The sequence below is a fragment of the Panthera onca genome, chromosome F2 (assembly GCF_046562875.1).
Source record: "Panthera onca isolate mPanOnc1 chromosome F2, mPanOnc1 haplotype 2, whole genome shotgun sequence".
Taxonomy (NCBI): Eukaryota; Metazoa; Chordata; class Mammalia; order Carnivora; family Felidae; genus Panthera; species Panthera onca.
The window spans coordinates 56433055-56447193 of NC_138356.1; the positions used below are offsets into that span (position 1 = coordinate 56433055).

Below are 14139 nucleotides of genomic sequence, written 5' to 3' on the forward strand. Positions count from 1 at the left end.
GCCCCTCATTTCTATTACCGTAAAACTTATAGTTTCCCCTTTACCATTTCATTCCAATGCCATCCTTGTCATATATAGTATATGTTGGTGTAGTTTTATTTAGTGTTCGCTTCTGTAATTCATTACTTAGCAGAAAATGACATTGATCGTGTTTAAATGTAATAATAAGCCTTTCAAATAAGATATACTTTATCTGTTATAAGCATCAGTTATTTTATAAGGAGATTTATATAGAGAGAGATAAATTTATATCGTATATAATCAACCTACCCATGTTCCTTTGTTTATCAGTATTTAATGCTTCCCTCTGTGTTTCTCATTTCCATTAAACCAATGGCTGAATTACATGAAACTACTTTGCTTAACTCTTCAACAATGATTGTCAAAGCTTGTAACTAAACTACTTTTGTCTCTCATAGTGTTAGACTTTCATTTTTACTTGTGTAGTTACTAATTCAGAGGAGGAGAAAAAATGTACTTTAAAAAAGGAAAAACTTGGAAAATCATTTATTAATATATTTAGTTTAGCTCCATTTTCAGCAATGACTTCTCGACTCTCCCCTAAGCTGCAATGAAAACAAATATAATAATATAAAATAAAATAAATAACTATAAATTATCAGAAAATAAGCATGTATTACAATTAAGCTTTCAAATAATTCAAAGTTATTATCAGTCAATATATGTTGTCTAGTATATCTGTTTCCAAAGTATCAGCATGAATTTGTTTCATAAGCAACCACTATAAATCTAGATTAAATTAGTAAAAATTATTATGTCTTACTATTCTATGGATTTTCTGGTTGATTCATCTGGGTGGGCTGGATTAGCTGCATCTCTATGGTATAGGATGGACTAATTCACATCTCAGATCTCCACTACAATGGCTGGGGTGGTTGCTGCTACTGAGTCCTCTCTATACATGTGGCCTCATTCTCTACAGGATAAATCCAGACTTGTTCACATGGTGGCAGAAGAGATCCAACAATCAAGAGAGGACAAACCCAATACATAAGCAGTTTTAAACCTTTGCTCATGTTAACTTTTGTTCCATTTGCTAAAGCAAGCCATATGCTGAGCCCAGAGGCCTTGTGAGCATGGATATAGGGAGAAATGGGTTATCAGGGGTCAGTACTGCAAAACTCTAGCATGCACAACAGTAAGGCAAAATTCAAACCTAAACTGAAATCACTACATTTTTATTTTTAATTTGGTCACATTGTAATATCATGATTTCTTTACATTCACGTGTCTCTTTAGATCTTCCTATCAGAAACTTTCAGGCTACTCTTGGAAAAGGTCAGAATCTATCCTAACAGTTACGTAAAATAGGTGAGTAACAAATGCAATCCCCTGCCACTTTTGTTAAATTCCATCGTGGTATGGTTGCAAGGGTCCAATTTGTTTGCTGGGATTAAATTATCTATTTCCTATTTCAATTTTACACTTTCATCACTCTACATCAACTTATCACTTGTCCTTCTCCTTCAAATTATTAACCTAAATCACATCCATACAAATAACACAAATGAATGTTGAAATTGAGGTTTATATACAATTATATCAATATAATCTTATGTTTTGCTCCCACTGACAATCAGAAAGAAAAAGAAACAAAAAATAAATGAAGATAGTTTGTAGCCAAGAGTAGCTTAATTAGTACAATAGTAGCTTTCAGTATCTCCTTCAATGTTTCCTTTGGTTGTGGGTATTATTTAAGAAAAGAATAGGGATGCCTGGGTGGCTCAGTAAGTTGTGTCCAACTGTGGATTTCGGCTCAAGTTATGATCTTATAGTTTGTGGGATTGAACCCCATGTTGGTTGTCAGCACAGAGCCTTCTTGTGATTCTCTCTCTCCCTCTCTCTCTGCCCCTCCCCCGTTTGTGCATACTCTCTCTGTTTCTCTCTCTCAAAAAATAAATAAACATTAAAAAAATAAATGGGTAATTATTCTAAGAAATAATCACATTCTTTAATTTATGAAAGTTCAGTCACCCCAACATGCATGATTAAACTCTACTATAAAAATCTCATTTCGTTGAGATATGAAGGTAAATGTATAATTTATTGCTAAACCAGTAGCATATGTAGCCAATTTTTATTTTGTCTACTTTAATTCTGCTGCTTCAATTTTAATAGAACACTTAAAAATGTAAAGCTATTATTATGGATCTACTGGAATTATAGTTATGACTAATTAATGTGCTATATCATCAGAATATTGCTGGTTTTTTTTATATGTTGCATTAATACAGTAGTTTTGCAATAGCAACCCTCTGATGTATTGCCATAATATATCATCAAAGTGATATCAGAGAATTAAAGAGAATGATGGTATTTATAAGACTTTTGGGAAAAATATATAACTCTGTTAACTATTTGTAACAGAAAGAAAGAAATGGAAAAATAAGACAAATGCACATAAATTATGCGAAGATAAAAGAGGTATAATATTATAAATCATAAAGGGAAAAGGATATTTGAGGGAATAAATATAAGAGAAAAAAGAAGTAATTTTGCTCAATAGTTTTTCTAGTATTAAGTTTTGGCAGAAATCTGTAAGTAACATAAGAAAAAAAACATGGATGAGTGTGTATTTATATTGAGATATTTTATAGGTTATATGTGCATATCTATGTACCTATCTAATATAAATGATCCAAATCTTGAAATCAGTAAATTATGTTTACAAGAGATATGAAACTGATATTCTCTTCATACATTCTTTTATTCTATTATTCAGCAGTAGAGTAGTATAACTTAGAAACTGTATAAAATGTATTTATTATCACATTTGTTCTATTATAATTGATGCTTATGCAGTTTCAGTTTATACCATTTTATTCTTTTAAATGTACTAATTTTTCTTGGCACAATTAAAATAAAATAAGTAATGAATACATTTTGACAAAAGCTTTACAGCTCTATGTGACAGATCTCTAAATCAATCTCGTTAACTCATCCTTGGAAGAAAGTCTTTGAGATCATAATCTTTCAATCTAGGCAAATAATATAGGCAAAGTATTTGTAATCTACTGACAGTAGCTTTAGAAGTAAGACAAGGGGTAATGTAAAATGTTCAACATGAACTCACTAAGAATTCATTGCCTCTAATGTCTTCATTCTATAGTGGATATCCCAATTCATAGATCATTTACCTTTGTTTGATTAATGAAAATGTGCTCATTGCCTGACTCTTATTAGAGATCCAATAAGAAAACTTGTATAAATATTAATGATTGCATTTAGGCTAATCAATGGAGGCAGTCCAACATTATGTATCTCAACAGTATAAGCAAAATATAAAGTGTTACTTTGGTTAATGTTCATATGTAGTCTTAAAATAAGTCATATAAGCTAATTATTTATTATTATAAATTATTTTTTATGCCTTTGACATGGAATACATCTTACTGGTACTCCTTATATTTATTTTAATAAATGGTATTTCATGATGTTCAACATCTGTGTCATTCAGGAAATTTAGCTATATATATTGCTTTGATGTAATTTATCTTACAATACTTCTGCTTCCACCAAAAAATGTTTCCTTTATTTCTAATAAGTCTTTCAGAAAAAAATCTGAGAATGTGTATATAAATTTAGGACAAATAAATAAATATCAGGAAAAAATTTCTTAAGGAAAATTTTTTGAGCCTAAAATAAAAGGAAAAATATGTAAACTAGGAAATTTCCTCTTATAACCAAAAAACATAGAGTTCAATCACAGTGGTGGTTCCTGAACAAAAAATCTTTGAAATCACTATCATAACAAAGTTTTCACAGCATAATGTGAAAACTGAGGATTTTAAGATCTTTTAAATCATAGATGTTTTTTTTTTTCTTTTGTGTCCTTGACATTTCTATTTATTGGTTTCCTTTTAGTCTTATAAGTATGCTCCTTCTTTCTTGAAACAAAACAGAATACAAATAAAATGAAACAAATTTTTAAAGTGGTGAAATTATTAGCATACTTCTCCTTCATTGCTCTCTTATCCCTCTTCTCCATTTTAAAGTCATCTACACCTTTCTACACTTTACCACTTATTCCTCACTCTTGTGCATGTGATTCAACTATTTCACAAGTCTGCAATAACATGCTTATTGCTAAGCACTTGACATGGAATTTAATGCTTATCTCATTTAGCCTTTTAATAACATTTGTCAAAGTTCTTCCTTTACAAAATAATGTTCTTGTTTTCTTCCTATACTTCTGGTTTACTTCTCTTTCTCAGACTTTTTTTTTTTTTTTTTTTTTGGTGCCCGTTTAAAAAATACTGATATTTATTAGAACCCCATCCTGTTTGTTTGTTTTTCCTTTCAGTACATTTATGCTCAATCTTGGCCAATTCTCTCTAAACACATTCCTGTTGGAATCCATCCATCATCTATAAGAACCCCAAATGAAGGAGTAATCCTGTAGACTTTGACAGCTGAGCTCAGAGCCCTCAGCTAACATCAAATGTAACCATGCGTGTGAATTACCTTGGACATGTAGTCTTGTAGACCCTTCATGTGAGTGCATCCTTAGCTGGCATCAAATTACAACCTCATTAAAACGCCAGGAAAGAATCTTGAATTTAAGCTGTTACCGCCACAGAACCCACTGAGTTTGGGGGCTAGGTTATATGAAGTTATATTCAACCCAAACTATCACTAAGAAAATGTTAGCATGGTCCCATATCAATACGAACCATAGATTTTATTGAGTATTGGAGAATTAGGGAGGTCAATTATTAAAGTTGTTTGCTGAATATTATTTATATAATTTTTTATTTTTAGTAGAAAAGTCCAAAATGATTGGTTGGTTCCTAACAATAATAATACATATGTGGAGTTTCTTTTAAGCACTTACTGTGGCAGATACTTTTAAAAGATTTTACTATATATTTTAGTTATCAGAATTTCTGATTCTGTCAAATTACTATTACTGAATGTATGACTTTTCATAGTTTCTATGTTTCTCAGCTCTTTTAACGGCAATCATAGCAATGATTCACTTATATCCTAGATATATAATATATATAAAAAGGATTTTTTGAGTAATAGAGATCACAGTAACTATAACAATGTTTGATTTATATATTATTTTAATTTTGAGCAAATCTATCGTCTATCTTCATGTATTTGGGAAATTATAAATTGATAATAAAAAGCCTAACATATGGTAAGCATTCTCATATCCCTTTATAATCTTATTTATTGAAAATAGCATTGATTAAGAGTTTTAATAGCTCAATTAGAAAGCTCCAGTAGTTAATTTTTGTTTTTAACCCTTAAAACTCTCTATGTAAGGTTATAAAAAGTATTCTACAATGCCTTTTTCTAGGAAGGTAAATTCGGCAATAAAACCAAAAAAGGAATATGTTTGACAGATTTATTCTTCTTTGTTCTTTTTATATTATTTTACCAATCACTTCATAAACCTGCATCTTGTCTCATGTAATGTGTGAGTAACAATTATGGAAACCAGCTCATAAGGTACATTTTACATTGAATGGCAGCTCAGCTTTCTTCCCAGCTTTTACTGTGTTATTCTTATGAAAGCTATTCCTGGGAACACCAGGCTTGAAAGATATTGACACTGAAATTACATAAGCCAGGCTTCAGAGAAAAGTAGGCAATTTTATTTTATCACATTTTAAGTTGATGTTCTCAGTCAAAGAATCAAAGTGAAAGTAGTACATAATTTGTGTTACAGCTGTATTTATTATTCACGCATTTTTCTCCCAAGGTATTGGTTACATCCCTCATGCTAGAGTTATTTTAAAGGCAGTGAATAATTTGGAAGATACTTTATCTAGGATCCTTTCAATGTGAATATGTTTGTGTGTGTACACAAATACAGTCCCTCAAGTAATATGGTAACTCTTTTAATACATACTTGATACCAAAATAAAATATATATAATAAGTGATTAAGAGTTTCTATGTTTTGAAAAGGAATAGTTATTTTTTAAAAGGGATCCCTGTTGGGGCGCCTGGGTGGCTCAGTTGGTTAAGCATCTGACTTCGGCTCAGGTCATGATCTCAGGGTTCATGGGTTCAAGCCCCGTGTCGGGCTCTGTGCTGACAGCTCACAGCCCGGAGCCTGCTTCAGATTCTGTGTCTCCTTCTCTCTCTCTGCCCCTCCCCCGCTCACACTCTGTCTCTCTCTCTCTCTCTCTCAAAAATAAATAAATGTAAAAAAAAAAATATTAAAAGGTATCCTTGTATTGATGGAACTATTCTATATTTGACTGTAGTAGTAGATACACAAACCTACACATGATAAAATTGTGTAGAAGTAAATACACATAGCCACACACAAATCAGTGTAAGACTGGGAAAATCTAAATAAGATTAGTATATTGTATAAGGGTAAACTCTTGATGTGATATTGTACTGGAGTTTTGCATGAAGATACCATTGGGGGAAATTCTGTAAGGGACAGGCACTTTGCGTCTGTCTATATTATTTTTTATAATTAAATGTAAATCTATAATTATCTTTATAAAATTTTCAATTAAAAAGAAATTATTACTTTCTGTTTACAACTTGTCTTTAATTTAAGTAAAAAATGACTTGTAAAGAGAAACAACTCATGATATGCTACTGATCAGATGCTATCATCAGAACCTACCATATTTATAGCACTGTTTTAGTTTTTATGAAGTTACAATAAATGCTGACTCAGCAATGTTTCTCATGAAACTATTTTTTTTTTCTCCTGACATTTCACAAACATGTATAAATTGACTAATAAGTGCCACAAATGTTGTAGGTTAACCCAGTGCTGTATACCTGGAAAAATAATATATATCCCATGCCATGCAGGACTTATAATCTAAATTTACAATGTTTAAAATATAAGTGTATGGATTAAATGTGAATGAAAGGAGAGAGTATAATTTTCCTTCAGGTAATAGAAGAAATCTTCACAAATGACATAAAACATAAAATGCAAAGGATGGAAAAATATTTAAATATTTGTAGGAAGGAATTATTTAATAGCATACCTTAATATATTTTTCTTTTGTTACCAGAGACACCTAAAAATGAGCGAAGGATATTATCAGGACAAAACGTGGTGATTTGACAGATTGATAGGCAAAACTTTAATACTTACTAGAGGAAGAGCGCTGGACACAAAATGCTTTTATAAGGGTACACTGAGTCTGACTAGGGGACTTATTTTTAAATCCACAATTTATATATTTATGGAGGAGAGATCATTGAGAAATAAGTAAACTGTGTAATTAATTGAGTATAAGAAGATAGTCCTTGAAAATGTTTTCTTATGTAGGTCATGCATCTCTCAGGTCTTTATGTATTAAGTCTGAATCCCAGAACTCTTTTTTTATTTTTTATTTTTTAATATGAAATTTATTGTCAAATTGGTTTCCATACAACACCCAGTGCTCATCCCAACAGGTGCCCTCCTCAATACCCATCACCCACCCTCCCCTCCCTCCCACCCACCACTCCCTCCCACCCCCCCCCCCATCAACCCTCAGATTGTTCTCAGTTTGTTTGTTTTTTTAATTTTTTTTTCAACGTTTTTTATTTATTTTTGGGACAGAGAGAGACAGTGCATGAACGGGGGAGGGGCAGAGAGAGAGGGAGACACAGAATCGGAAACAGCCTCCAGGCTCCGAGCCATCAGCCCAGAGCCCAGAGCCTGACGCGGGGCTCGAACTCACGGACCGCGAGATCGTGACCTGGCTGAAGTTGGACGCTTAACCGACTGTGCCACCCAGGCGCCCCTGTTCTCAGTTTTTAAGAGTCTCTTATGGTTTGGCTCCCTCCCTCTCTAACTTTTGTTTTCCTTCCCCTCTCCTATGGTCTTCTGTTAAGTTTCTCAGGATCCACATAAGAGTGAAAACATATGGTATCTGTCTTTCTCTGTATGACTTATTTCACTTAGCATAACACTCTCTAGTTCCATCCACATTGCTACAAAAGGCCATATTTCACTTCTTCTCATTGCCACATAGTATTCCATTGTGTATATAAACCACAGAACTCTTAAAACCAGAGTCAAGACACTAAATTGATAACACATTGTATTGGTAAAAATCAGATAAAGGGATGGTGATGCCAAGTTTCTGCTTTGAAATCTCTGAAATGTGCCACAAAATGAATCAGAGAATATAATAACAGAAATTACTTGGAAGAAGATAAGGAAGTCAAGTTTTGAATATACTGTTTGGGGCTTTATAAGATATAATAATTCTCATTTATTCAAATAACAGCTAGTTGTATGCTCTTCTCTGGATCTACTGTGTGTATCCATTCATTTACATGTTTTAAACCATTTGCATACTACCAGTCCTGTGCAAAAGTCATAAAATATTTTGTCTGTTCAATAGAGAATACTTTTTCAATTTTCTGCCAGATGACATGATCTGATTATCTTTTTCTTTTACTACATATAACTTTTTTTAGGAATTTGCTTTCTTTGTAAATTATCTTATTTACATAGAAAATATGGTTGTTATATACATTTTTAGGGATGAAAAATCCATTTTTGGTAAGGTATTCATATACTTTTCATTGTGGTAAAATACACACGGAGTTAAACATTTTGATAGTTTTACAGTGTACAATTCTATAGCATTTAGTATATTCACAATGGTATGTAATCACTACCACTTTCTAATTCTGGTACATTTTCATCATCCCAAAGGAAAGCCTATACCCACTAAATAGTAATTTCCATCCCTCCCTCCCTATAGCACCTGGCAACCAGTAACCTATTTTCTGTTTCCATGGATTTTTATGTCATGAAAATATGATATAAAAGTAATCATACAATATGTGCCCTTTCATATCTGGCTTTTTACATTAAGTGTAGTATTTTCAGGGATCATCTATGCTGTAGCTTATATGAGTAATTAATTTCTAATTTTGGCTGAATTCAGTTGTATGGATATAGTGCATTTTGTTTATTCATCAGTTTATAGAAACTTGAATTGACTGCAACTATTGTGACGAGTGTTGCAATGAACATTAATGTGCATATTTTGTTAGAATATCTGTCTTCAAATCTCTTGAGCATATATCTACAAATGGAATTTCTGGGTCATATGGAAATTCTGGGTATAATGTTTTATGGATTTGATGAACTGTTCTCATAGAAGCATGACCATTTCACATTTCACTAGTAATGTACAAGCATTTCAGTCTCTTCACATCTTCACCAACACTTGTTATATTACTTATAGCCATTCTAGTATCTGTGAAATAGATCTCACTGTGATTTGATTTGCATTGCACACATAACTAATTGTGTTGGTTGTATTTTTGTGTTCCTGTTGCCCATTTGTTTATATTCTTTGGAGAAAGGAGTTCTTTGTTCCTTTTTAAATTGGGTAGTTTGTCTTTTGTTGTTGAATGAGTTCTATGTAAATTTTAGACAGTAGACCATTATTAGATACATGATTTACAAATTTTTGTGTCATTTTTTTTTACTTTTGATAGTGTCATTTGATGTATATATGTTCTTAATTTTTAGAAAATCCTATCTATGTACTTGCTGTTGCTTGTATTTTTTGTATCTTGTGTAAGAAACAATTATCAAATTGAAGTTCATGAAGATTTATCCCTAAATTTTCTCATACTAGTTTTATACTTCTAACCCTTATATTTAGCCCTTTGATTTATGTTTTGCATATGGTGTGAGGTAAAATTTAATTTCATTTTGTGCATGCAGGTATCCAGGTATCCTAACACCCATTTTTGAAGAGACTATTCTTTCCATCATGGAATGTGTTCATACCATTATTGAAAGCCAATAGATCACAGATCTATGAGTTTACTTCTAGACTTTCAATTATATGCTATTTATTACTCTACTTATGTCTACTGTTATGCTAGCACTATAGCTTTGTAATAAGTTTTGAAATGGGAAGTGTGAGCCTTTCAACTTTGTGTTTTTTTTCCAAAGATATTTTGTTGTTACTTGCAAATTCATATGAATGTCAGAATTAGCTTTCCATTTCTGCGAAAATGGCCACTTAGATTTTGATAGGGATTTCACTGAATTTGTAGATTGTTCTGGAAAGCACTATTACCTTAACAACTTTGAACACAAATATATTTCTGTTTACTTAGGACTTTACTAAATAGTTACTTCCAGCAGTATTTTTAAATTTTCAGTGTACATGTTTTGTATCTTCTTGGTTACATTTATTGCTACTTGTCTTATTCTTTTTGTAGCTACTATAAATAAATTGTTTTCTTAATTTTCTTTTCAAGTTGTTTATTGGGAGGACATAAAAATACAACTCATTATATATTTATCTTCTATCCTATAGCCTTGCTGAATTAGTATTTTACCTCTAATATGTTTGTGCATTTTAAAAGATTTTATCTATCTATCTAATATATCTTCTTTATCCATTCACATCCATTAATAGCCATTAAGTTGTTTTGTTGTTTCCGTATCTCAGCTATTATAAATAATGCCGCAATGAACATGAGAATGCAGATATCTCTTTTAGATTCAGATCTTCACAAGAAGAGAGAAAAATGAAAGATCTGAGTTAGGGAAACAGGGATGGCTGTGTGTGGTGGCTCTGTGTAAAGGGGCCAGAAGTGTCATTCTTCCTATGAAGAATCTTCAATCTTCCTATGAAGATTTCAAAAGCATTCTTCTCCCTTCAAGAAGAAAACAGTTTGTGTTGAATGTGACAGCTCTGAGATGGAGCTTAGACTAGAGCTTCCTGAATTTTTATAATGGACCCTCATTTTAGCCCTTACACGTTACTCTTCCTGGCACATAATATACGTTTAACAGTTATTTGGAGGATGGATGAATGAATACATTAATGAAGATGAAGACTGGTTTATTTTGCCATATGACAACATAATTACAGGTGTGGCATCCCAGTACCTTTGCCATATTCTATTGGTCAGAAGCAACTTGTATATACCATTCACATGCTTAAGGGAAGCAATTACAAAGGATGTGACACTAGGGTATACAGATCAAGAGGCCATCAAATGTATCTGCCTACCACTCCCTGTCTCACTTTCCACATTTCCTCTTTTTGTGATTCCAAGACTTCCTAAATAAACTTCTACATTTACATCTTTTGTCAGAGGCTACTTTTCTGAAAATAGACTAAGACATTGTATTCAATTTAGAATATGGTAACTTCATGTTACTCTCATTTATTATTTTCTAAGAAAATTTTAACTATATGTTATTTGTCTGTTAATTTCCTTATTTTACACACATTTGTTGTAGACCTACTTTATACTAGCCTTTTTTTAGATCTGAGATTTCAGTGAGTCAGACAAAATTGCTGCCAGTAGATACACTATCTTAAACTATATACACATTAATTTTTTCTGGCTTTCAACTTAATCATGCCAATATAGAATTCACATTTTACAGTTCCTTCATATTTGACAAATAAAATGGTCACATATTACTCATCATCTTATGGGATATAATGGTATTTGCTTACTACTGTGCTCTCCTTTCAAAATTTTTATAAAATCTGTTTTCTCCTAGTACTTTCTTACCATAAATCTAATAGTTTGTTTGTGCTATTTTAATATATTTTAGTAAAATCTATACATATTCTTGTAGAAATCATTTAGAAAAAAGCACAGAAACTCCTGGATAGGAAGAACAAATATTGTTAAAATGTCAATACTACCCAAAGCAATCTACATATTCAATGCAATACCTATCAAAATAGCACCAACATTCTCCACAGTGCTAGAACAAACAATCCTAAAATTTGTATGAAACCAGAAAAGACGCCGAATAGCCAAACCAATCTTGAAAAAGAAAACCAAAGCAGGAGGCATGACAATCCCAGACTTCAAACTGTATTACAAAGCTATAATCGTTAAGACAGCATGGTACTGGCATAAGAACAGACACTCAGATCAATGGAACAGAATAGAGAACCCAGAATTGGCCAACTAATTTTTGACAATGCAGGAAAGAATATCCAATGGAATAAAGACAGTCTCTTCAGCAAGTGATGCTGGGAAAACTGGAAAACGACATGCAGAAAAATGAACCTGGACCACTTTCTTACACCATACACAAAATTGAAGACCTAAATGTAAGACAGGAAGCCATAAAAATCCTTGAGGAAAAAGCAGGCAAAAATCTCTTTGACCTTGGCTGCAGTAACCTCTTACTCAACAGGCCTCCAGAGGCAAGGGAAACAAAAGCAAAAATGAACTATTGGGACCTCATCAAAGTAAAAAGCTTCTACACAGCAAAGAAAACAATCAGCAAAACTAAAAGGCAACCAACAGAATGGGAGAAGATATATGCAAACGACATAACAGATAAAGTGTTAGTATTGAAAAATCTATAAAGAACTTATCACACTCAACACCCAAGAAACAAATAATCCAGTGAAGTAATGGGGCAAGACATGAATAGACACTTCTCCACAGAAGACATTCAGATGGCCAACCGACACATGAAAAAATGCTCCACATCACTCATCATCAGGGAAATGAAAATCAAAACCACAATGAGATACCATCTCACACATGTCAGAATTGCTAACATTAACAACTCAGGCAACAACAGATATTGGCAAGGTTGTGGAGAAAGAGGATCTCTTTTGCACTGCTGGTAGGATGCAAACTGCTGCAGCCACTGGTGGGAATGCAAACAGTTTGGAGATTCCTCAAAAGATTAAAAATAGAACTACCCTATGACCCAGCAATTGCACTACTAGGTATTTATAAGGGATACAGGTGTGCTGTTTCAAAGGGACACATGAACCCCAATGTGTATAGCAGCACTAGCAACAATAACCAAAGTATGGAAAGAGCCCAAATGTCCACTGATGAATGAATAAATAAAGAAGATGTGGTGTGTGTGTGTACACACACACACACACACACACCAAGGCGTATTACTTGGTAATCAAAAAGAATGAAATCTTGCCATTTGCAACTACGTGGAACTAGAGGGTATTATGCTAAGCGAAATTAGAGAAAGACAAATATCATATGACTTCACTAATATGAGGACTTTAAGACACAGAACAGATGAACATAAGGGAAGGGAAGCAAAAATAATACAAAAACATGGAGGGGAACAAAACATAAGAGACTCTTAAATATAGAGAACAAACAGAGGCTAACTGGAGAGGTTGTGGGAGGGGGGATGGGTAAATGGGTAAGGGGCATTAAGAAATCTACTCCTGAAATCATTGTTGCACTATATGCTATTTGGATGTAAATTTAAAAAATAATAAAATAAAATAAAAAGAAAGCACAAAAAAATAATTCATATTTCTACTAGTTATACATAAATTGGAAACAAGATGTCCATAACTATTTTGCTATTTTTTCTTTTAACAATAATATTTTTAATATTTTACTAGCCATAAAAATTATTTTATATTTACTATATTATATGCATATACATAATATTCTACTCTATGAATATAATATAATTTAAATAGTCTCTTAACATCATTAATGTTTTCAAAGTTTATTTTATTATAAAAATGATGCCATTGTATATAAAAATTTATAAGCATCTTATTTCTATTCTGATATTTATTTAAATTAGTTATGAGAGTTTGATTTTAACATCTGTGGTGCCCAATTGTTTTTCTTCATATATAAATTTCATATCAGGATATCAGTCTTTTTTGTATTTCACTTATTGACTGCTAACTTCTGTTAATGATTATTGCATTTATTTTTGACCAGGCTCATACTTCACTTTAAATTTTGTTTATGATGAATTTTTATTGAAGTATAATCGACAATGCAACATTATATTAGCTTCAGATGAACAACATAATGATGCAAATTTGTAGACATTTATGAAATGATCACCACAATAAGTCTAGTTACCATCTGTCACCATACAAAGTTACAAATTGTTTTTTACTTTTTGTGTGTGTGTGATAGAAATTTTTAAGATTTACTTTCTTAGCATCCTTCAAACTTGCAATACAGTGTTATTGACTAAGCCAGTCTGAGTATGAGCCTTTAGGAGCTGGTCTCAATTCCTACAGCCTCTTGGTTCTCTTGGATATCCCCCCACTGGTTTTCAAAGCCGAACATTGTGGGCGCTCATCTGTCTGGTACAGGTCTAAAGGGTTGATGTGCCTGATGTGTAGCACAATCCTCTTGTTGCTCAGGGAGAAACTCCATA

The 14139-nt window shown here is 32.3% G+C and overlaps 1 long non-coding RNA gene across 1 annotated transcript in view; it reads right to left on the reverse strand.

The window, feature by feature from the left end:
- Positions 1 to 6997: 6997 nt before the first annotated feature.
- Positions 6998 to 14139, reverse strand: part of LOC144615051 (uncharacterized) — a 54300-nt gene continuing 47158 nt past the window's right edge. The window contains exon 3 of the long non-coding RNA XR_013553399.1: positions 6998 to 7030. This is a non-coding gene — a long non-coding RNA (uncharacterized LOC144615051). The remainder of the gene's footprint in view (positions 7031 to 14139) is intronic.